This window comes from Carcharodon carcharias, chromosome 17, assembly GCF_017639515.1.
Source record: "Carcharodon carcharias isolate sCarCar2 chromosome 17, sCarCar2.pri, whole genome shotgun sequence".
Taxonomy (NCBI): domain Eukaryota; kingdom Metazoa; phylum Chordata; class Chondrichthyes; order Lamniformes; family Lamnidae; genus Carcharodon; species Carcharodon carcharias.
The window spans coordinates 37,315,823-37,338,211 of record NC_054483.1 but is presented as its reverse complement, the minus strand read 5'-3'; the positions used below and the strand labels follow the sequence as shown (position 1 = coordinate 37,338,211).

General features: G+C 48.8%; 1 protein-coding gene across 1 annotated transcript in view; it reads right to left on the bottom strand.

Annotated features, from left to right (window-relative positions):
- LOC121289822 (hexokinase-1-like) overlaps positions 1-22,389 on the bottom strand; it is a 520,526-nt gene that overhangs the window by 115,698 nt on the left and 382,439 nt on the right. The gene's annotated exons all lie outside the window — the stretch shown is intronic.

The following is a 22,389-nucleotide window of genomic DNA, read 5'->3' as shown; positions in this document are numbered from 1 at the left end:
TAGTGTGTTTGGCAGTGTGGTGACAGTGAGATTGGCAGTCTTGTCGCAGTATGAGTGTCGGTTTGTCGAAAGTGTGATTGGCAGTGTGCTGTCAGAGTGATTGGCAGTGCGGTATCAGTTAGATTGGCAGTGTTTTCTCTCTGTGATTGGCGGTGTGAGAACAGTGAGTTTGGCAGTGTGGGGACAGTGAGATTGGCAGTGTGGCAACAGTGTGATTGGCATTTTGCTGTAGTGTGTTTGGCAGTGTGCTGACAGTGAGATTGGCAATGTGGTCTCAGTATGATTGGCAGTTTGGCGAAAGTGTGATTGGCAGTGCGCTGTCAGTGTGATTGGCATTGCGGTGACAGTGTGAATGGCAGTTTGGTGACAGTGAGATTGACTGTGTGGGGACAGTGTGATTGGCAGTGTGATGTTAGTGAGATTGGCTGTGTGGTGAGCTTGAGAACGGCAGTGTAGTGTCAATGAGATTGGCAGTGTGGTGACAGTGAGATTGCCAATGTTGTGACAGTGAGATCAGCAGTGTGGTGATAGTGTGATTGACTGTGTGGTGTCACTGTAATTGGCAGTGTGGTGAAAGTGTGATTAGCAGTGTGGTGGCAATGTGTTTGGCAGCGTGGTGAGAGTGTGATTGGCTGTGTTGGTACAGTGAGATTGGCAGTGTGGTGTCAGTGTGATTGGCAGTGTGGGGACAGTGAGATTAGCAGGGTGGTGACAGTGTGATTGGCAGCGTGGTGAGAGTGTGATTGGCAGTGTGGGTACAGTGAGTATGTCAGTGTGGTGTCAATGTGATTGGCAGTGTGGGGACTGTGAGATTGTCACTGTGGGGACAGTGAGATTGGCAGTGTGATGAGAGTGTGATTGGCTGTGTGTGTACATTGAGTATGTCAGTGTGGTGTCAATGTGAATGGCAGTGTGGGGACTGTGAGATTGTCACTGTGGGGACAGTGAGATTGGCAGTGTGGTGAGAGTGTGATTGGCTGTGTGTGTACATTGAGTATGTCAGTGTGGTGTCAGTGTGATTGGCAGTGTGGTGACAGTGTGATTGGCAGTGTTGTGTCAGTTAGTTTGGTAGTTTTTTCTCTGTGTGATTGGCAGTGTGGTGACTGTGAGATAGGCAGTGCGATGACGGTGAGATTGGCAGTGTGGTGTCAGTGTGATTGGCAGTGTGATGTCAGTGAGATTGGCAGTGTGGCAATAGCGTGACTGGCAGTGTGGTGTCATTATGATTCTTAGTATGGTGACAGTGTATTTGGCAGTGATGATGTCGGTTTGACTGGCTGTGTGGTGTCAGTGAGATTGAATGTGTGGTGACAGTGCAACTGACAGTGTGGTGACTGTGAGATTGGCAGTGTTGTGACAGTGACATTGGCAGTGTGGTGTCAGTGTGATTGGCAGTGTGGTTACTGTGAGATTGGCAGTTGGTGACTGTGAGATTGGCAGTGTTGTGACAACGTGATTGGTAGTGTGGTGACAATGAGATTGGCTGCGTGATAACAGTATAATTGGCAGTGTGACGAAGGTGAAATTGGCAGTGTGGTAACAGTGTGATTAGCAGTGTGGTGTCAGTGTGATTGGCAGTGTGGTCTCAGTATGACTGGCAGTTTTGCCAAAGTGCGATTGGCAGTGTGGTGATGGTGAAATTGGCGGTGTGGTGACAGTGAGATTGGCAGCTTGGTGTCAGTGTGATTGGCAGTGGTGACAGTGAGATTGGCAGTGTGATGTCAGTGTGATTGGCAGTGTGATGATTGTGAGATTGGCAGTTTGGGACAGTGAGATTGGCAGTGTGGTGACAGTGTGAATGGCAGTGTGGTGATGGCGAGATTGGCAGTGTGGTGACAAAGAGATTGGCAGTGTGGTGTCAGTGTGATTGGCAGCTTGGTGTCAGTGCGATTGGCTGTGTGGTGTCAGTGTGATTGGCAGTGTGGTGACGTGAAATTAGCACTGTGGTGAAAGTGCGATTGGCAGTGTCGTGACAGTGTAATTGACAGTTTCTTGTCACTGGAAATGACAGTGTGGTTTCATTGCGATTGGCAGTGTGGTGAGTGCGTAATTGACAGTGTGGTGAGAGTGTAATTGACAATGTGGTGATGGTGAGATTGGCAGTGTAGTAACGGTGAGATTGGCAGTGTGGTGATAGTGTGTTGGTCAGTGTGGTGACAGTGTGGTGAGATTGGCAGGGTGGTGACGGTGAGATTGGCAGTGTGGTGAGAGTAAGATTGGCAGTGTGTCTCAGTTTGATTGGCAGTGTGGCAACAGTGTGTTTGGCAGTGTGCTGACAGTGTGTTTGGCAGTGTGGTGTCAGTGTGATTGGCAGCGTGGTGACCGTGAGATTGGCAGCTGGTGACTGTGAGATTGGCAGTGTATTGACAGCGCGATGGACAGTGTGGTGTCAGTGTAATTGAAAGCGTGGTGACGGTGTAACTGACAGTGAGGTGACTGTGAGATTGGCAGTGTTGTGGCAATGTGATTGGTAGTTTGGTGACAATGAGATTGGCTGCTTGGTAACAGTATAATTGGCAGTGTGACAAAGGTAAAATTGGCAGTGTGGTAACAGTCTGATTGGCAGTGTGGTGTCAGATTGATTGGCAGTGTGGTTTCAGTGTGACTGGCAGTTTGGCGAAAGTGCGATTGGCAGTGTGGTGAAAGTGTTATTGGCAGTGTGGGGACAGTGAGATTGTTGGTGTGGTGACAGTGTGATTGGCAGTGTGGTGATGGTGAGATTGGCAGTGTGGTGACAGTGAGATTGGCAGCTTGGTGTCAGTGTGATTGGCAGTGTGGTGACAGTGAGATTGGTAGTGTGGTGTCAGTGTGATTGGCAGTGTGGTGACAGTTAGATTGGCAGTGTTTTGTCTGTGTAATTGGCACTTTGGTGACTGTGAGATCGGCAGTGTGGTGACAGTGCGATTGGCAGTGTGGGGACAGTGAAATTGACAATGTGGCAACAGTGTGATTGGCATTGTGCTGTAGTGTGTTTGGCAGTGTGGTGACAGTGAGATTGGTAGTGTGCTGTCAGTGTGATTGGCAGTGCGGTGACAGTGTGATTGGCAGTGTGATGTCAGTTAGATTGGCAGTGTTTTCTCTGTGTGATTGGCAGTGTGGTGTCAGTTAGATTGGCAGTGTTTTCTCTGTGTGATTGGCAGTGTGGCAACAGTGAGTTGGCAGTGTGGAGACAGTGATATTGGCAGTGTGGCAATAGCGTGACTGGCAGTGTGGTGTCATTATGATTCTTAGTGTGGTGACAGTGTAATTGGCAGTGATGGTGTCGGTGTGATTGGCAGTGTGGTGTCAGTGAGATTGCCAGTGTGGTGACAGTGAGATTGGCAGTTTGGTGTCAGTGAGATTGGCAATGTTGTGACAGTGACATTGGCAGTGAGGTGACAGTGTGTTTGGCAGTGGTGTCAGTGTGATTGGCAGTGTGCTGACTGTGAGATTGGCAGTTGGTGACTGTGTGATTGGCAGTGTGTTGAGAGCGTGATGGACACTGTGGTGTCAGTGTAATTGAAAGTGTGGTGACAGTGTAACTGACAGTGTGGTGACTGTGAGATTGGCAGTGTTGTGACAATGTGATTGGTAGTGTGGTGACAATGAGATTGGCCGTGTGGTAACAGTATGATTGGCAGTGTGATGAAGGTAAAATTGGCAGTGTGTTAACAGTGTGATTGGCAGTGTGGTGTCAGTGTGATTGGCAGTGTGGTTTCAGTATGACTGGCAGTTTGGCGAAAGTGCGATTGGCAGTGTGGTGAAAGTGTTATTGGCAGTGTGGGGACAGTGAGATTGGCAGTGTGGTGACAGTGTGATTGGCAGAGTGGTGTCAGTGTGATTGGCAGTGTGGTGACAGTGAGATTGGCAGTGTTTTGTCTGTGTAATTGGCAGTTTGGTGACTGTGAGATTGGTAGTGTGGTGACAGTGTGATTGGCAGTGTTTTGTCTGTGTAATTGGCAGTTTGGTGTCTGAGTAATTGGCAGTGTGGTGACAGTGTGATTGGCAGTGTGGTGACAGTGTGATTGGCAGTGTGGGGACAGTGAAATTGGCAATGTGGCAACAGTGTGATTGGCATTTTGCTGTAGTGTGTTTGGCAGTCTGGTGACAGTGAGATTGGCAATCTGGTCTCAGTATGATTAGCAGTTTGGCGAAAGTATGATTGGCAGTGCGCTTTCAGTGTGATTGGCAGTGCGGTGACAGTGTGAATGGCAGTTTGATGACAGTGAGATTGGCTGTGTGGGGACAGTGAGATTGGCAGTATGCTGGCAGTGTGATTGGCAGTGTGAGGCCAGTGAGATTGGCTGTGTGGTGAGCTTGAGAACGGCAGTGTAGTGTCAATGAGATTGGCAGTGTGGTGACAGTGAGATTGCCAATGTTGTGACAGTGAGATCAGCAGTGTGGCGACAGTGTGATTGACTGTGTGGTGTCACTGTAATTGTCAGTGTGGTGAAAGTGTGATTAGCAGTGTGGTGGCAATGTGATTGACAGTGTGGTGAGAGTGTGATTGGCTGTATGGGTACAGTGAGATTAGCAGGGTGGTGACAGTGTGATTGGCAGCGTGGTGAGAGTGTGATTGGCAGTGTGGGTACAGTGAGTATGTCAGTGTGGTGTCAATGTGAATGGCAGTGTGGGGACTGTGAGATTGTCACTGTGGGGACAGTGAGATTGGCAGTGTGGTGATGGTGTGATTGGCAGTGTGATGTCAGTGTGATTGGCACTTTGGTGAAAGTGTGATTGGCAATGTGGTGTCACTGTGATGGGCAGTGTGGTGTCAGTTAGATTAGCAGTGTGGTGACAGTGTGATTGGCAGCGTGGTGAGAGTGTGATTGGCAGTGTGTGTACATTGAGTATGTCAGTGTGGTGTCAGTGTGATTGGCAGTGTGGGGACAGTGAGATTGGCAGTGTGATGTCAGTGTGATTGGCAATGTGGTGTCAGTTAGTTTGGTAGTTTTTTCTCTGTTTGATTGGCAGTTTGGTGACTGTGAGATAGGCAGTGTGGTGTCAGTGTGATTGGCAGTGTGATGTCAGTGAGATAGGCAGTGTGGTGACAGTGAGATTGGCAGTGTGGTAACAGTATAATTGGCAGTGTAGTGATAGTGAGGTTGTCAGTTTGGTGAGAGTAACATTGGCAGTGTGGTGACAGTGTGATTGGCAGTGTGGTGAGAGTGTGATTGGCTGTGTGTGTACATTGAGTATGTCAGTGTGGTGACAGTGAGATTGGCAGTGTGGTGTCAGTGTGATTGGCAGTGTGGTGATAGTGAGGTTGTCAGTTTGGTGAGAGTAACATTGGCAGTGTGGTGACAGTGTGATTGGCAGTGTGGTTACTGTGAGATTGGCAGTTGGTGACAGTGAGATTGGCAGTGTGTTGACAGCGTGATGGACAGTGTGGTGTCAGTGTAATTGAAAGTGTGGCATCAGTGTAATTGGCAGTGTGGTGAAAGTGCGATTGGTAGTGTCGTGACAGTGTAATTGACAGTGTCTTGTCACTGGAAATGACAGTGTCGTGTCACTGCGATTGGCAGTGTGGTGAGTACGTAATTGACAGTGTGGTGAGAGTGTAATTGACAATGTGGTGATGGTGAGATTGGCAGTGTAGTAACGGTGAGATTGGCAGTGTGGTGATAGTGTGTTGGTCAGTGTGGTGACAGTGTGGTGAGTTTGGCAGGGTGGTCACGGTGAGATTGGCAGTGTGGTGTCAGTGTGATTGGCAGAGTGGTGATAGTGAGATTGGCAGTGTGGTGAGAGTAAGATTGGCAGTGTGTCTCAGTTTGATTGACAATGTGACAACAGTGTGTTTGGCAGTGTGCTGACAGTGTGTTTGGCAGTGTGGTGTCAGTGTGATTGGCAGTGTGGCAACAGTGTGTTTGGCAGTGTGCTGACAGTGTGTTTGGCAGTGTGGTGTCAGTGTGATTGGCATTGTGGCAACAGTGTGTTTGGCAGTGTGTTTGGCAGTGTGGTGTCAGTGTGACTGGCAGCATGGTGACTGTGAGATTGGCAGCTGGTGACTGTGAGATTGGCAGTGAATTGACAGCGTGATGGACAGTGTGGTGTCAGTGTAAGTGAAAGTGTGGTGACTGTGTAACTGACAGTGTGGTGACTGTGAGATTGGCAGTGTTGTGGCAAAGTGATTGGTAATTTGGTGACAATGAGATTGGCTGAGTGTGGTGACAGTGTGACTGGCAGTGTGGTGTCAGAGTGATTGGCAGTGTGGTTTCAGTGTGAGTGGCAGTTTGGTAAAGTGCGATTGGCAGTGTGGTGAAAGTTTTATTGGCAGTGTGGGGACAGTGAGATTGGCGGTGTGGTCACAGTGTGATTGGCAGTGTGGTGATGGTGAGATTGGCAGTGTGGTGACAGTGAGATTGGCAGTATCGTGTCAGTGTCATTGGCAGTGTGGTGACAGTGAGATTGGTAGTGTGGGGACAGTGAGATTGGCGGTGTGGTGACAGTGTGATTGGCAGTGTGGTGATGGTGAGATTGGCAGTGTGGTGAAAGTGAGATTGGCAGCTTGGTGTCAGTGTGATTGGCAGTGTGGGGACAGTGAAATTGGCAATGTGGCAACAGTGTGATTGGCATTGTGGTGGGAGTGTCACTGGCAATGTGGTGAGAGAGAGATTGGCAGTTTGGTGACAGTGTGATTGGCAGTGTGGAGACAGTGTGATTGGCATTGTGGTGGGAGTGTCACTGGCAATGTGGTGAGAGTGAGATTGGCAGTTTGGTGACAGTGTGATTCGCAGTGTGATAGGAGTGAGATTAGCAGCATGGTGACATGAGATTGGCAGTGTGTATCAGTTTGATTGGCAGTTTGGTGACAGTCTGGTGACAGTGTGTTTAGCAATGTGGTGAGAGTGAGATTGGCAGTTTGGTGCAGTGTGATTGGCAGTGTGGTGATAGTGATATTGGCAATGTGGTGAGAGGGATATTGGCAGTGTGGTGACAGTGTAATTGGCAGTGTGATTGGCAGCTAAGTGACAGTGTGATTGGAGTTTGGTGTCAGTGTAATTGGCAGCGTGGCGAAAGTGAGTTTGGCAGTGTGGTGACAGTGAGATTGGGATTGTGGTGTCAGTGTGTTAGGCAGTGTTGTGGCAAGGAAATGGGGTGTGTGGTGTCAGTGTTATTGGCAGGTTAGTGCCAGTGAGATTGAAAGTTTGGTGTCTGTGTGATTGGCAATGTGGTGACAGTGAGATTGGCAGTTTGGTGACAGTGTGATTGGCAGTGTGGTGTCAATGTGATTGGCTGTGTGGGTACAGTGAGTATGTCAGTGTGGTATCAATGTGATTGGCAGTGTGGGGACAGTGAGATTGGCAGTGTGATGTCAGTGTGATTGGCAGTGTGGGGACAGTGAGATTGGCAGTGTGGTGTCAGTGTGATTGGCAGTGTGGTGATAGTGAGATTGTCAGTTTGGTGAGAGTAACATTGGCAGTGTGGTCTCAGTTTGATTGGCAGTGTGGCAACAGTGAGATTGGCAGTGTGGCAATAGCGTGACTGGCAGTGTGGTGTCATTATGATTCTTAGTATGGTGACGGTGTAATTGGCAGTGATGATGTCGGTTTGACTGGCAGTGTGGTGTCAGTGAGATTGAATGTGTGGTGACAGTGTAACTGACAGTGTGGTGACTGTGAGATTGGCAGTGTTGTGACAGTGACATTGGCAGTGTGGTGAGAGTGTCTTTGGCAGTGTGGTGTCAGTGTGATTGGCAGTGTGGTTACTGTGAGATTGGCAGTTGGTGACAGTGAGATTGGCAGTGTGTTGACAGTGTGATGGACAGTGTGGTGTCAGTGTAATTGAAAGTGTGGTGACAGTGTGTTTGGCAGTGTGGTGTCAGTGTGATTGGCAGTGTGGTTACTGTGAGATTGGCAGTTGGTGACTGTGAGATTGGCAGTGTTGTGACAACGTGATTGGTAGTGTGGTGACAATGAGATTGGCTGCGTGGTAACAGTATAATTTACAGTGTGACGAAGGTAAAATTGGCAGTGTGGTAACAGTGTGATTGGCAGTGTGGTGTCAGTGTGATTGGCAGTGTGGTCTCAGTATGACTGGCAGTTTTGCGAAAGTGCGATTGGCAGTGTGGTGATGGTGAAATTGGCAGTGTGGTGACAGTGAGATTGGCAGCTTGGTGTCAGTGTGATTGGCAGTGGTGACAGTGACATTGGCAGCTTGGTGTCAGTGTGATTGGCAGTGGTGACAGTGAGATTGGCAGTGTGATGTCAGTGTGATTGGCAGTGTGGTGATGGTGAGATTGGCAGTTTGGGGACAGTGAGATTGGCAGTGTGGTGATGGTGTGATTGGCAGTGTGGTGATGGTGAGATTGGCAGTGTGGTGACAAAGAGATTGGCAGTGTGGTGTCAGTGTGATTGGCAGCTTGGTGTCAGTGCAATTGGCTGTGTGGTGTCAGTGTGATTGGCAATATGGTGTCATTTAGATTGGGAGTTTGGTGACAGTGATATCGGCAGTGTTGTGACAGTGTAATTGGCAGTGTGGGGACAGTGAAATTGGCAATCTGGGTCTCAGTATGATTGGCAGTTTGACGAAGGTGTGATTGCCAGTGTGGTGTCAGTGTGATTGCCAGTGTGCTGTCAGTGTGATTTGCAGTGCGGTGACAGTGTGAATGGCAGTTTGTTGACAGTGAGATTGGCTGTGTGGGGACAGTGAGATTGGCAGTATGGTGGCAGTGTGATTGGCAGTGTGATGTCAGTGAGATTGGCTGTGTGGTGACCGTGAGACTGGCAGTGTGGTGTCAATGAGATTGGCAGTGTGTTGACAGTGAGATTGGCAATGTTGTGACAGTGAGATCAGCAGTGTGGTGATAGTGAGATTGGCAGTGTGCTGACAGTGTAATTGCCAGTGTGGTGAATGTGAGATTGACAGTGTGGTGATGGTGTGATTGGCAGTGTGGTGGCAGTGAGATTGGCAGTGTGGCGTCAGTGCAATTGGCAGTGTGGTGACATGAAATTAGCACTGTGGTGAAAGTGCGATTGGCAGTGTCGTGACAGTGTAATTGACAGTGTGTTGTCACTGGAAATGACAGTGTGGTGTCATTGCGATTGGCGGTGTGGTGAGTGTGTAATTGACAGGGTGGTGAGAGTGTAATTAACAATGTGGTGACGGTGAGATTGGCAGTGTCGTAACGGTGAGATTGGCAGTGTGGTGATAGTGTATAGGTCAGTGTGGTGACAGTGTGGTGAGATTGGCAGGGTGGTGACGGTGAGATTGGCAGTGTGGTGTCAGTGTGATTGGCAGTGTGGTGATAGTGAGATTGGCAATGTTGTGACAGTGACATTGGCAGTGAGGTGACAGTGTGTTTGGCAGTGGTGTCAGTATGATTGGCAGTGTGCTGACTGTGAGATTGGCAGTTGGTGACTGTGTGATTGGCAGTGTGTTGAGAGCGTTATGGACAGTGTGGTGTCAGTGTAATTGAAAGTGTGGTGACAGTGTAACTGACAGTGTGGTGTCTGTGAGATGTGGCAGTGTGATGAAGGTAAAATTGGCAGTGTGGTAACAGTGTGATTGGCAGTGTGGTGTCAGAGTGATTGGCAGTGTGGTTTCAGTATGACTGGCAGTTTGGCGAAAGTGCGATTGGCAGTGTGGTGAAAGTGTTATTGGCAGTGTGGGGACAGTGAGATTAGCAGGGTGGTGACAGTGCGATTGGCAGCATGGTGAGAGTGTGATTGGCTGTGTGGGTACAGTGAGCATGTCCGTGTGGTGTCAATGTGAATGGCAGTGTGGGGACAGTGAGATTGGCAGTGTGGTGATGGTGAGATTGGCAGTGTGATGTCAGTGTGATTGGCAGTGTGGTGAAAATGTGATTGGCAGTGTGGTGACAGTGAGATTGGCAGTGTGGTGTCAGTGTGACTGGCAGTGTGGTGATAGTGTATTTGTCAGTTTAATGAGAGTAAGATTGTCAGTGTGGTCTCAGTTTGATTGACACTGTGGCAACACTGAGATTGGCAGTGTGGCAATAGCGTGACTGGCAGTGTGGTGTCATTATGATTCTTAGTGTGGTGACAGTGTAATTGGCAGTGATGGTGTCGGTGTGATTGTCAGTGTGGTGTCAGTGAGATTGCCAGTGTGGTGACAGTGAGATTGGCAGTTTGGTGTCAGTGAGATTGGCAATGTTGTGACAGTGACATTGGCAGTGTGGTGAGAGTGTGTTTGGCAGTGTGGTGTCAGTGTGATTGGCAGTGTGGTTACTTTGAGATTGGCAGTTGGTGACTGTGAGATTGGCAGTGTGTTGACAGCGTGATGGACAGTGTGGTGTCAGTGTAATTGAAAGTGTGGTGACAGTGTAACTGACAGTGTGGTGTCAGTGTGATTGGCAGTGTGGTCTCAGTATGACAGGAAGTTTGCCGAATGTGCGATTGGCAGTGTGGTGAAAGTGTGATTGGCAGTGTGGGGACAGTGAGATTGGCGGTGTGTTGACAGTGTGATTGGCAGCGTGGTGAGAGTGTGATTGGCTGTGTGGGTACAGTGAGCATGTCCGTGTGGTGTCAATGTGAATGGCAGTGTGGGGACAGTGAGATTGGCAGTGTGGTGATGGTGAGATTGGCAGTGTGATGTCAGTGTGAATGGCAGTGTGGTGAAAGTGTGATTGGCAGTGTGGTGTCAGTGAGATGGGCAGTGTGGTGTCAGTGAGATTGGCAGTGTGATGTCAGTGTGAATGGCAGTGTGGTGAAAGTGTGATTGGCAGTGTGTTGTCAGTGTGATGGGCAGTGTGGTGTCAGTGAGATTGGCAGTGTGGTGTCAGTGAGATTGGCAGTGTGATGACAATGTGATTGGTAATCTGCTGTCAGTGTGATTGGCAGTGTGGGGACAGTGAGATTAGCAGTGTGGTGGCAATGTGATTGGCAGCGTGGTGAGAGTGTGATTTGCTGTGTGGGTACAGTGAGATTGGCAGTGTGGTGTCAGTGTGATTGGCAGTGTGGTGTCAGTGAGATTGGCTGTGTGGTAACAGTATAATTGGCAGTGTGATGAAGGTAAAATTAGCAGTGTGGTGACAGTGTGATTGGCAGCGTGGTGAGAGTATGATTGGCTGTGTGGGTACAGTGAGCATGTCCGTGTGGTGTCAATGTGATTGGCAGTGTTGTGACAATGTGATTGGTAGTGTGGTGACAATGAGATTGGCTGTGTGGTAACAGTATAATTGGCAGTGTGATGAAGGTAAAATTGGCAGTGTGGTAACAGTGTGATTGGCAGTGTGGTAATAGTGAGATTGGCAGTGTGGTGTCTGTGTAATTGGCAGTTTGGTGACTGTGAGATTGGTAATGTGGTGACTGTGTGATTGGCAGTGTGGGGACAGTGAAATTGGCAATGTGGCAACAGTGTGATTAGCATTTTGCTATAGTGTGTTTGGCAGTGTGGTGACAGTGAGATTGGCAATCTGGTCTCAGTATGATTGGCAGTTTGGCGAAAGTGTGATTGGCAGTGTGCTGTCAGTGTGATTGGCAGTGCGGTGACAGTGTGAATGGCAGTTTGGTGACAGTGAGATTGGCTGTGTGCTGACAGTGAGATTGTCAGTATGGTGGCAGTGTGATTGGCAGTGTGATGTCAGTGAGATTGGCTGTGTGGTGAGCATGAGAACGGCAGTGTAGTGTCAATGAGATTGGCAGTGTGGTGACAGTGAGATTGGCAAACTGGTCTCAGTATGATTGGCAGTTTGGCGAAAGTGTGATTGGCAGTGTGCTGTCAGTATGATTGGCAGTGTGGTGACAGTGTGAATGGCAGTTTGGTGACAGTGAGATTGGCTGTGTGGGGACCGTGAGAATGGCAGTGTGGTGTCAAAGAGATTGGCAGTGTGGTGACAGTGAGATTGGCAATGTTGTGACAGTGAGATCAGTAGTGTGGTGATAGCGAGATTGGCAGTGTGGAGACTCTGAGATTGGCAGTGTGGCGACAGTGTGATTGACTGTGTGGTGTTACTGCAATTGGCAGTGTGGTGAAAGTGTGATTAGCAGTGTGGTGGCAATGTGATTGGCAGCGTGGTGAGAGTGTAATTTGCTGTGTGGGTACAGTGAGATTGGCAGTGTGGTGTCAGTGTGATTGGCAGTGTGGTGTCAGTGAGATTGGCAGTGTGGTGTCAGTGAGATTGGCAGTGTGATGACAATGTGATTGGTAATCTGCTGTCAGTGTGATTGGTAGTGTGGGGACAGTGAGATTAGCAGTGTGGTGACAGTGAGATTGGCAGTGTGGTGTCAGTGTGATTGGCAGTGTGGTGTCAGTGAGATTGGCATTGTGATGACAATGTGATTGGTAGTCTGCTGTCAGTGTGATTGGCAGTGTGGGGACAGTGAGATTAGCAGTGTGGTGACAGTGTGATTGGCAGCGTGGTGAGAGTGTGATTGGCTGTGTGGGTACAGTGAGCATGTCCGGGTGGTGTCAATGTGAATGGCAGTGTGGGGACAGTGAGATTGGCAGTGTGGTGATGGTGAGATAGGCAGTGTGACGTCAGTGTGATTGGCAGTGTGGTGAAAGTGTGATTGGCAGTGTGGTGAAAGTGTGATTGGCAGTGTGGTGTCAGTGTGATGGGCAGTGTGGTGTCAGTTAGATTGGCAGTGTGGTGTCAGTGTAATTGGTAGTGTGGTGAAAGTGTGATTAGCAGTGTTGTGGCAATGTGATTGGCAGTGTGGTGAGAGTGTGATTGGCTGTGTGTGTACATTGAGTATATCAGTGTGGTGTCAGTGAGATTGGCAGTGTGGTGACAGTGAGATTGGCAGTGTGATGTCAGCGTGATTGGCAGTGTGGTGTCAGTTAGATTGGCAGTTTATTCTCTGTGTGATTGGCAGTTTGGTGACTGTGAGATAGGCAGTGTGGTGATGGTGAGATTGGCAGTGTGGTGTCAGTGTGATTGGCAGTGTGGTGATAGTGTAACTGACAGTGTGGTGTCAGTGTGATTGGCAGTGTGGTCTCAGTATGACTGGCAGTTTGGCAAAAGTGCGATTGGCAGTGTGGTGAAAGTGTGATTGGCAGTGTGGGGACAGTGAGATTGGCGGTGTGGTGACAGTGTGATTGGCTGTGTGGTGTCAGTTCAATTGGCAGTGTTTTCTCTGTGTGATTGGCAGAGTGGCAACAGTGAGTTTGGCAGTGTGGAGACAGTGAGATTGGCAGTGTGGCAATAGCATGACTGGCAGTGTGTTGTCATTATGATTCTAAGTATGGTGACAGTGTAATTGGCAGTGATGGTGTCGGTGCGATTGGCAGGGTGGTGTCAGTGATATTGCCAGTGTGGTGACAGTGAGATTGGCAGTTTGGTGTCAATGAGATTGGCAATGTTGTGACAATGACATTGGCAGTGAGGTGACAGTGTGTTTGGCAGTGTGGTGTCAGTGTGATTGGCATTGTGGTGATTGTGAGATTGGCAGGTGGTGACTGTGTGATTGGCAGTGTGTTGACAGCGTGATGGACAGTGTGGTGTCAGTGCAATTGAAAGTGTGGTGACAGTGTAACTGACAGTGTGGTGACTGTGAGATTGGCAGTGTTGTGACAATGTGATTGGTAGTGTGGTGACAATGAGATTGGCTGTGTGGTAACAGTATAATTGGCAGTGTGATGAAGGTAAAATTGGCAGTGTGGTAACAGTGTGATTGGCAGTGTGGTGTCAGTGTGATTGGCAGTGTGGTTTCAGTATGATTGGCAGTTTGGCGAAAGTGTGATTGGCAGTGTGGTGATGGTGAGATTGGCAGTGTGGTGACAGTGAGATTGGTGGTGTGGTGACAGTGTGACTGGTAGTGTGGTGATGGTGAGATTGGCAGTGTGATGATTGTGAGATTGGCAGTGTGGTGTCTGTGTAATTGGCAGTTTGGTGACTGTGAGATTGGTAGTGTGGTGACAGTGTGATTGGCAGTGTGGGCACAGTGAAATTGGCAATGTGGCAACAGTGTGATTAGCATTTTGCTATAGTGTGTTTGGCAGTGTGGTGACAGTGAGATTGGCAATCTGGTCTCAGTGTTATTGGCAGTTTGGCGAAAGTGTGATTGGCAGTGTGCTGTCAGTGTGATTGGCAGTGCAGTGACAGTGTGAATGGCAGTTTGGTGACAGTGAGATTGGCTGTGTGGGGACAGTGAGATTGTCAGTATGGTGGCAGTGTGATTGGCAGTGTGATGTCAGTGAGTTTGGCTGTGTGGTGAGCATGAGAACGGCAGTGTAGTGTCAATGAGATTGGCAGTGTGGTGACAGTGAGATTGGCAATCTGGTCTCAGTATGATTGGCAGTTTGGCGAAAGTGTGTTTGGCAGTGTACTGTCAGTATGATTGGCAGTGCGGTGACAGTGTGAATGGCAGTTTGGTGACAGTGAGATTGGCTGTGTGGGGACCGTGAGAATGGCAGTGTGGTGTCAAAGAGATTGGCAGTGTGGTGACAGTGAGATTGGCAATGTTGTGACAGTGAGATCAGTAGTGTGGTGATAGCGAGATTGGCAGTGTGGAGTCTCTGAGATTGGCAGTGTGGCGACAATGTGATTGACTGTGTGGTGTTACTGCAATTGGCAGTGTGGTGAAAGTGTGATTAGCAGTGTGGTGGCAATGTGATTGGCAGCGTGGTGAGAGTGTGAGTTGCTGTGTGGGTACAGTGAGATTGGCATTGTGATGACAATGTGATTGGTAGTCTGCTGTCAGTGTGATTGGCAGTGTGGGGACAGTGAGATTAGCAGTGTGGTGACAATGTGATTGGCAGCGTGGTGAGAGTGTGATTGGCTGTGTGGGTACAGTGAGAATGTCCGTGTGGTGTCAATGTGATTGGCAGTGTAGGGACAGTGAGATTGGCAGTGTGGTGATGGTGAGATAGGCAGTGTGATGTCAGTGAGATTGGCAGTGTGATGTCAGTGTGATTGGCAGTGTGGTGAAAGTGTGATTGGCAGTGTGGTGTCAGTGTGATGGGCAGTGTGGTGTCAGTTAGATTGGCAGTGTGGTGTCAGTGTAATTGGTAGTGTGGTGAAAGTGTGATTAGCAGTGTTGTGGCAATGTGATTGGCAGTGTGGTGAGAGTGTGATTGGCTGTGTGTGTACATTGAGTATGTCAGTGTGGTGTCAGTGTGATTGGCAGTGTGGTGACAGTGAGATCGGCAGTGTGATGTCAGTGTGATTGGCAGTGTGGTGTCAGTTAGATTGGCAGTTTATTCTCTGTGTGATTGGCAGTTTGGTGACTGTGAGATAGGCAGTGTGGTGATGGTGAGATTGGCAGTGTGGTGTCAGTGTGATTGGCAGTGTGGTGATAGTGAGATTGTCAGTGTGGTGAGAGTAAGATTGGCAGTGTGGTCTCAGTTTGATTGACACTGCGGCATCACTGAGATTGGCAGTGTGGCAATAGCGTGACTGGCAGTGTGGTGTCATTATGATTCTTAGCATTCTGACAGTGTAATTGGCAGTGATGGCGTCGGTGTGATTGTCAGTGTGGTGTCAGTGAGATTGCCAGTGTGGTGACAGTGAGATTGGCAGTTTGGTGTCAGTGAGATTGGCAATGTTGTGACAGTGACATTGGCAGTGTGGTGACAGTGTGTTTGGCAGTGTGGTGTCAGTTTGATTGGCAGTGTGGTTACTTTGAGATTGGCAGTTGGTGACTGTGAGATTGGCAGTGTGTTGACAGCATGATGGACAGTGTGGTGTCAATGTAATTGAAAGTGTGGTGACAGTGTAACTGACAGTGTGGTGACTGTGAGATTGGCAGTGTGGGGACAGTGAGATTGGCGGTGTGGTGACAGTGTGATTGGCTCTGTGGTGATGGTGAGATTGGCAGTGTGGTGAGAGTGAAATTGGCAGCTTGGTGTGTGTGATTGGCAGTAGTGACAGTGAGATTGGCAGTGTTGTGTCAGTGTGATTGGCAGTGTGGTGTCAGTTCAATTGGCAGTGTTTTCTCTGTGTGATTGGCAGAGTGGCAACAGTGAGTTTGGCAGTGTGGAGACAGTGAGATTGGCAGTGTGGCAATAGCATGACTGGCAGTGTGTTGTCATTATGATTCTAAGTATGGTGACAGTGTAATTGGCAGTGATAGTGTCGGTGCGATTGGCAGTGTGGTGTCAGTGATATTGCCAGTGTGGTGACAGTGAGATTGGCAGTTTGGTGTCAATGAGATTGGCAATGTTGTGACAATGACATTGGCAGTGAGGTGACAGTGTGTTTGGCAGTGTGGTGTCAGTGTGATTGGCAGTGTGGTGACTGTGAGATTGGCAGGTGGTGACTGTGTGATTGGCAGTGTGTTGACAGCGTGATGGACAGTGTGGCGTCAGTGCAATTGAAAGTGTGGTGACGGTGTAACTGACAGTGTGGTGACTGTGAGATTGGCAGTGTTGTGACAATGTGATTGGTAGTGTGGTGACAATGAGATTGGCTGTGTGGTAACAGTATAATTGGCAGTGTGATGAAGGGGAAATTGGCAATGTGGTAACAGTGTGATTGGCAGTGTGGTGTCAGTGTGATTGGCAGTGTGTTTTCAGTATGATTGGCAGTTTGGCAAAAGTGTGATTGGCAGTGTGGTGATGGTGAGATTGGCAGTGTGGTGACAGTGAGGTTGGCGTTGTGGTGACAGTGTGACTGGTAGTGTGGTGATGGTGAGATTGGCAGTGTGATGATTGTGAGATTGGCAGTGTGGTGTCTGTGTAATTGGCAGTTTGGTGACTGTGAGATTGGTAGTGTGGTGACAGTGTGATTGGCAGTGTGGGCACAGTGAAATTGGCAATGTGGCAACAGTGTGATTAGCATTTTGATATAGTGTGTATGGCAGTGTGGTGACAGTGAGATTGGCAATCTGGTCTCAGTATGATTGGCAGTTTGGCGAAAGTGTGATTGGCAGTGTGCTGTCAGTGTGATTGGCAGTGCGGTGACAGTGTAAATGGCAGTTTGGTGACAGTGAGATTGGCTGTGTGGGGACAGTGAGATTGTCAGTATGGTGGCAGTGTGATTGGCAGTGTGATGTCAGTGACATTGGCTGTGTGGTGACCATGAGAATGGCAGTGTGGTGACAGTGAGATTGGCAATCTGGTCTCAGTATGATTGGCAGTGTGGCGTAAGTGTGATTGGCAGTGTGCTGTCAGTGTGATTGGCAGTGCAGTGACAGTGTGAATGGCAGTTTGGTGACAGTGAGATTGGCTGTGTGGGGACCGTGAGAATGGCAGTGTGGTGTCAAAGAGATTGGCAGTGTGGTGACAGTGAGATTGGCAATGTTGTGACAGTGAGATCAGTAGTGTGGTGATAGTGAGATTGGCAGTGTGGTGACTCTGAGATTAGCAGTGTAGCGACAGTGTGATTGACTGTGTTGTTACTGCAATTGGCAGTGTGGTGAAAGTGTGATTAGCAGTGTGGTGGCAATGTGATTGGCAGCGTGGTGAGAGTGTGATTTGCTGTGTGGGTACAGTGAGATTGGCAGTGTGGTGTCAGTGAGATTGGCAGTGTGGTGTCAGTGAGATTGGCAGTGTGATGACAATGTGATTGGTAATCTGCTGTCGGTGTGATTGGCAGTGTGGGGACAGTGAGATTAGCAGTGTGGTGGCAATGTGATTGGCAGCGTGGTGAGAGTGTGATTTGCTGTGTGGGTACAGTGAGATTGGCAGTGTGGTGTCAGTGTGATTGGCAGTGTAGTGTCAGTGAGATTGGCAGTGTGATGACAATGTGATTGGTAGTCTGCTGTCAGTGTGATTGGCAGTGTGGGGACAGTGAGATTAGCAGTGTGGTGACAGTGTGATTGGCAGCGTGGTGAGAGTGTGATTGGCTGTGTGGCTACAGTGAGCATGTCCGTGTGGTGTCAATGTGATTGGCAGTGTGGGGACAGTGAGATTGGCAGTGTGGTGAAAGTGTGATTGGCAGTGTGGTGAAAGTGTGATTGGCAGTGTGGTGAAAGTGTGATTGGCAGTGTGGTGTCAGTGTGATGGGCAGTGTGGTGTCAGTTAGATTGGCAGTGTGGTGTCAGTGTAATTGGTAGTGTGGTGAAAGTATGATTAGCAGTGTTGTGGCAATGTGATTGGCAGTGTGGTGAGAGTGTGATTGGCTGTGTGTGTACATTGATTATGTCATGTGGTGTCAGTGTGATTGGCAGTGTGGTGACAGTGAGATTGGCAGTGTGATGTCAGCGTGATTGGCAGTGTGGTGTCAGTTAGATTGGCAGTTTATTCTCTGTGTGATTGGCAGTTTGGTGACTGTGAGATAGGCAGTGTGGTGAGAGTAAGATTGGCAGTGTGGTCTCAGTTTGATTGACACTGTTGCCACACTGAGATTGGCAGTGTGGCAATAGCGTGACTGGCAGTGTGGTGTCATTATGATTCTTAGTGTGGTGACAGTGTAATTGGCAGTGATGGTGTCGGTGTGATTGTCTGTGTGGTGTCAGTGAGATTGCCAGTGTTGGGACAGTGAGATTGGCAGTTTGGTGTCAGTGAGATTGGCAATGTTGTGACAGTGACATTGGCAGTGTGGTGACAGTGTGTTTGGCAGTGTGGTGTCAGTGTGATTGGCAGTGTGCTGACTGTGAGATTGGCAGTTGGTGACTGTGTGATTGGCAGTGTGTTGACAGCGTGATGGACAGTGTGGTGTCAGTGCAATTGAAAGTGTGGTGACAGTGTAACTGACAGTGCGGTGACTGTGTGATTGGCAGTGTGTTGACAGCGTGATGGACAGTGTGGTGTCAGTGTAATTGAAAGTGTGGTGACAGTGTAACTGACAGTGTGCTGATTGTGAGATTGGCAGTGTTGTGACAATGTGATTGGTAGTGTGGTGACAATGAGATTGGCTGCGTGGTAACAGTATAATTGGCAGTGTGATGAAGGTAAAATTGGTAGTGTGGTAACCGTGTGATTGGCAGTGTGGTGTCAAAGTGATTGGCAGTGTGGTTTCAGTATGACTAGCAGTTTGGCGAAAGTGCGATTGGCCGTGTGGTGAATGTGTGATTGGCAGTGTGGGGACAGTGAGATTGGCGGTGTGGTGACAGTGTGATTGGCTGTGTGGTGATGGTGAGATTGGCAGTGTGGTGACAGTGACATTGGCAGCTTGGTGTCAGTGTGATTGGCAGACGTGACAGTGAGATTGGCAGTGAGTTGACAGCGTGATGGACAGTGTGGTGTCAGTGTAATTGAAAGTGTGGTGACAGTATAACTGACAGTGTGGTGATTGTGAGATTGGCAGTGTAGTGACAATGTGATTGGTAGTGTGGTGACAATGAGATTGGCTGTGTGGTAACAGTATAATTGACAGTGTGATGAAGGTAAAATTGGCAGTGTGGTAACAGTGTGATTGGCAGTGTGGTGTCAGTGTGATTGGCAGTGTGGTTTCAGTATGACTGGCAGTTTGGCGAAAGTGCGATTGGCAGTGTGGTGAATGTATTATTGGCAGTGTGGGGACAGTGAGATTGGCGGTGTGGTGACAGTGTGATTGGCAGTGTGGTGATGGTGAGTTTGGCAATGTGGTGACAGTGAGATTGGCAGTGTGGGGACAGTGAGATTGGCGGTGTGGTGATGGTGAGATTGGCAGTGTGGTGAAAGTGAGATTGGCAGCTTGGTGTCAGTGTGATTGGCAGTGTAGTGACTGTGAGATTGGCAATGTAGTGTCTGTGTGATTGGCAGTTTGGTGACTGTGAGATTGGTAGTGTGGTGACAGTGTGATTGGCAGTGTGGGGACAGTGAAATTGGCAATGTGGCAACGGTGTGATTAGTATTGTGCTGTAGTGTGTTTGGCAGTGTGATGACAGTGAGATTGGCAATCTGGTCTCAGTATGATTGGCAGAGTGGCGACAGTGTGATTGGCAGTGTGGTGACAGTGTGAATGGCAGTTTGGTGACAGTGAGATTGGCTGTGTGGGGACAGTGAGATTGGCAGTGTGGTGTCAGTGAGATCAGCAGTGTGGTGATAGTGAGATTGTGTGGTGTCACTTTAATTGGCAGTGTGGTGAAAGTGTGATTAGCAGTGTAGTGGCAAGGTGATTAGTAGTGTGGTGAGAGTGTGATTGGCTGTGTGGGTACAGTGAGATTGGCAGTGTGGTGTCAGTGTGATTGGCAGTGTGCTGTCAGTGTAATTGAAATTGTGGTGCCAGTGTAACTGACAGTGTGGTGTCAGTGTGATTGGCAGTGTGGTCACAGTATGACGGGCAGTTTGACGAAAGTACGATTGGCAGTGTGGTGAAAGTGTGATTGGCAGTGTAGGGACAGTGAGATTGGCGGTGTGGTGACAGTGTGATTGGCTGTGTGGTGATGGTGAGATTGGCAGTGTGGTGACAGTGAAATTGGCAGCTTGGTGTCAGTGTGATTGGCAGTAGTGAGAGTGAGATTGGCAGTGTTGTGACAGTGAGATTGGCAGTGTGGTGTCAGTTCAATTGGCAGTGTTTTCTCTGTGTGATTGGCAGTGTGGCAACAGTGAGTTTGGCAGTGTGGTGACAGTGAGATTGGCAGTGTGGCAATAGCGTGACTGGCAGTGTGTTGTCATTATAATTCTTAGTATGGTGACAGTGTAATTGGCAGTGATAGTGTCGGTGCGATTGGCAGTGTGGTGTCAGTGATATTGCCAGTGTGGTGACAGTGAGATTGGCAGTTTGGTGTCAATGAGATTGGCAATGTTGTGACAATGACATTGGCAGTGAGGTGACAGTGTGTTTGGCAGTGTGGTGTCAGTGTGATTGGCAGTGTGGTGACTGTGAGATTGGCAGTTGGTGACTGTGTTATTGGCAGTGTGTGGACAGCATGATGGACAGTGTGGTGTCAGTGCAATTGAAAGTGTGGTGACAGTAAAACTGACAGTGTGGTGACTGTGAGATTGGCAGAGTTGTGACAATGTGATTGGTAGTGTGGTGACAATGAGATTGGCTGTGTGGTAACAGTATAATTGGCAGTGTGATGAAGGTAAAATTGGCAGTGTGGTAACAGTGTGATTGGCAGTGTGGTGTCAGTGTGATTGGCAGTGTGGTTTCAGTAAGATTGGCAGTTTGGGGACAGTGAGATTGGCGGTGTGGTGACAGTGTGATTGGCAGTGTGGTGATGGTGAGTTTGGCAGTATGGTGACAGTGAGATTGGCAGTGTGGTGACAGTGTGACTGGTAGTGTGGTGATGGTGAGATTGGCAGTGTGGTGAAACTGAGATTGGCAGCTTGGTGTCATTGTGATTGGTAGTGTGGTGACAGTGTGATTGGCAGTGTGGGGACAGTGAAATTGGCAATGTGGCAACAGTGTGATTAGCATTTTGCTCTAGTGTGTTTGGCAGTGTGGTGACAGTGAGATTGGCAAACTGGTCTCATTATGATTGGCAGATTGGCGAAAGTGTGATTGGCAGTGTGCTGTCAGTGTGATTGGCAGTGCGCTGTCAGTGGGATTGGCAGTGTGGTGACAGTGTGAATGTCAGTTTGGTAACAGTGAGATTGGCTGTGTGGGGACAGTGAGATTGGCAGTGTGGTGTCAGTGAGATCAGCAGTGTGGTGATAGAGAGATTGGCAGTGTGGCGACAGTGTGATTGACTGTGTGGTGTCACTGTAATTGGCAGTGTAGTGAAAGTGTCATTAGCACTGTAGTGGCAATGTGATTAGCAGCGTGGTGAGAGTGTGATTGGCTGTGTGGGTACAGTGAGATTGGCAGTGTGGTATCAGTGTGATTGGCAGTGTGCTGTCAGTGTACTTGAAAGTGTGGTGACAGTGTAACTGACAGTGTGGTGTCAGTGTGATTGGCAGTGTGGTCTCAGTATGACTGGCAGTTTGGCAAAAGTGCGATTGGCAGTTTGGTGAAAGTGTGATTGGCTGTGTGGGGACAGTGAGATTGGCGGTGTAGTGACAGTGTGATTGGCTGTGTGGTGATGGTGAGATTGGCAGTGTGGTGACAGTGACATTGGCAGCTTGGTGTCAGTGTGATTGGCAGACGTGACAGTGAGATTGGCAGTGTGTTGACAGCGTGATGGACAGTGTGGTGTCAGTGTAATTGAAAGTGTGGTGACAGTGTAACTGACAGTGTGGTGACTGTGAGATTGGCAGTGTTGTGATAATGTGATTGGTAGTGTGGTGACAATGAGATTGGCTGTGTGGTAACAGTATAATTGGCAGTGTGATGAAGGTAAAATTGGCAATGTGGTAATAGTGTGATTGGCAGTGTGGTGTCAGTGTGATTGGCAGTGTGGTCTCAGTATGACTGGCAGTTTGGCGAAAGTGCGATTGGCAGTGTGGTGAAAGTGTGATTGGCAGTGTGGGGACAGTGAGATTGGCGGTGTGGTGACAGTGTGATTGGCTGTGTGGTGATGGTGAGATTGGCAGTGTGGTGACAGTGAAATTGGCAGCTTGGTGTCAGTGTGATTGGCAGTAGTGACAGTGAGATTGGCAGTGTGGTGACAGTGAGATTGGCAGTGTTGTGTCAGTGTGATTGGCAGTGTGGTGTCATTATGATTCTTAGTATGTGACAGTGTAATTGGCAGTGATAGTGTCGGTGCGATTGGCAGTGTGGTGTCAGTGATATTGCCAGTGTGGTGACAGTGAGAT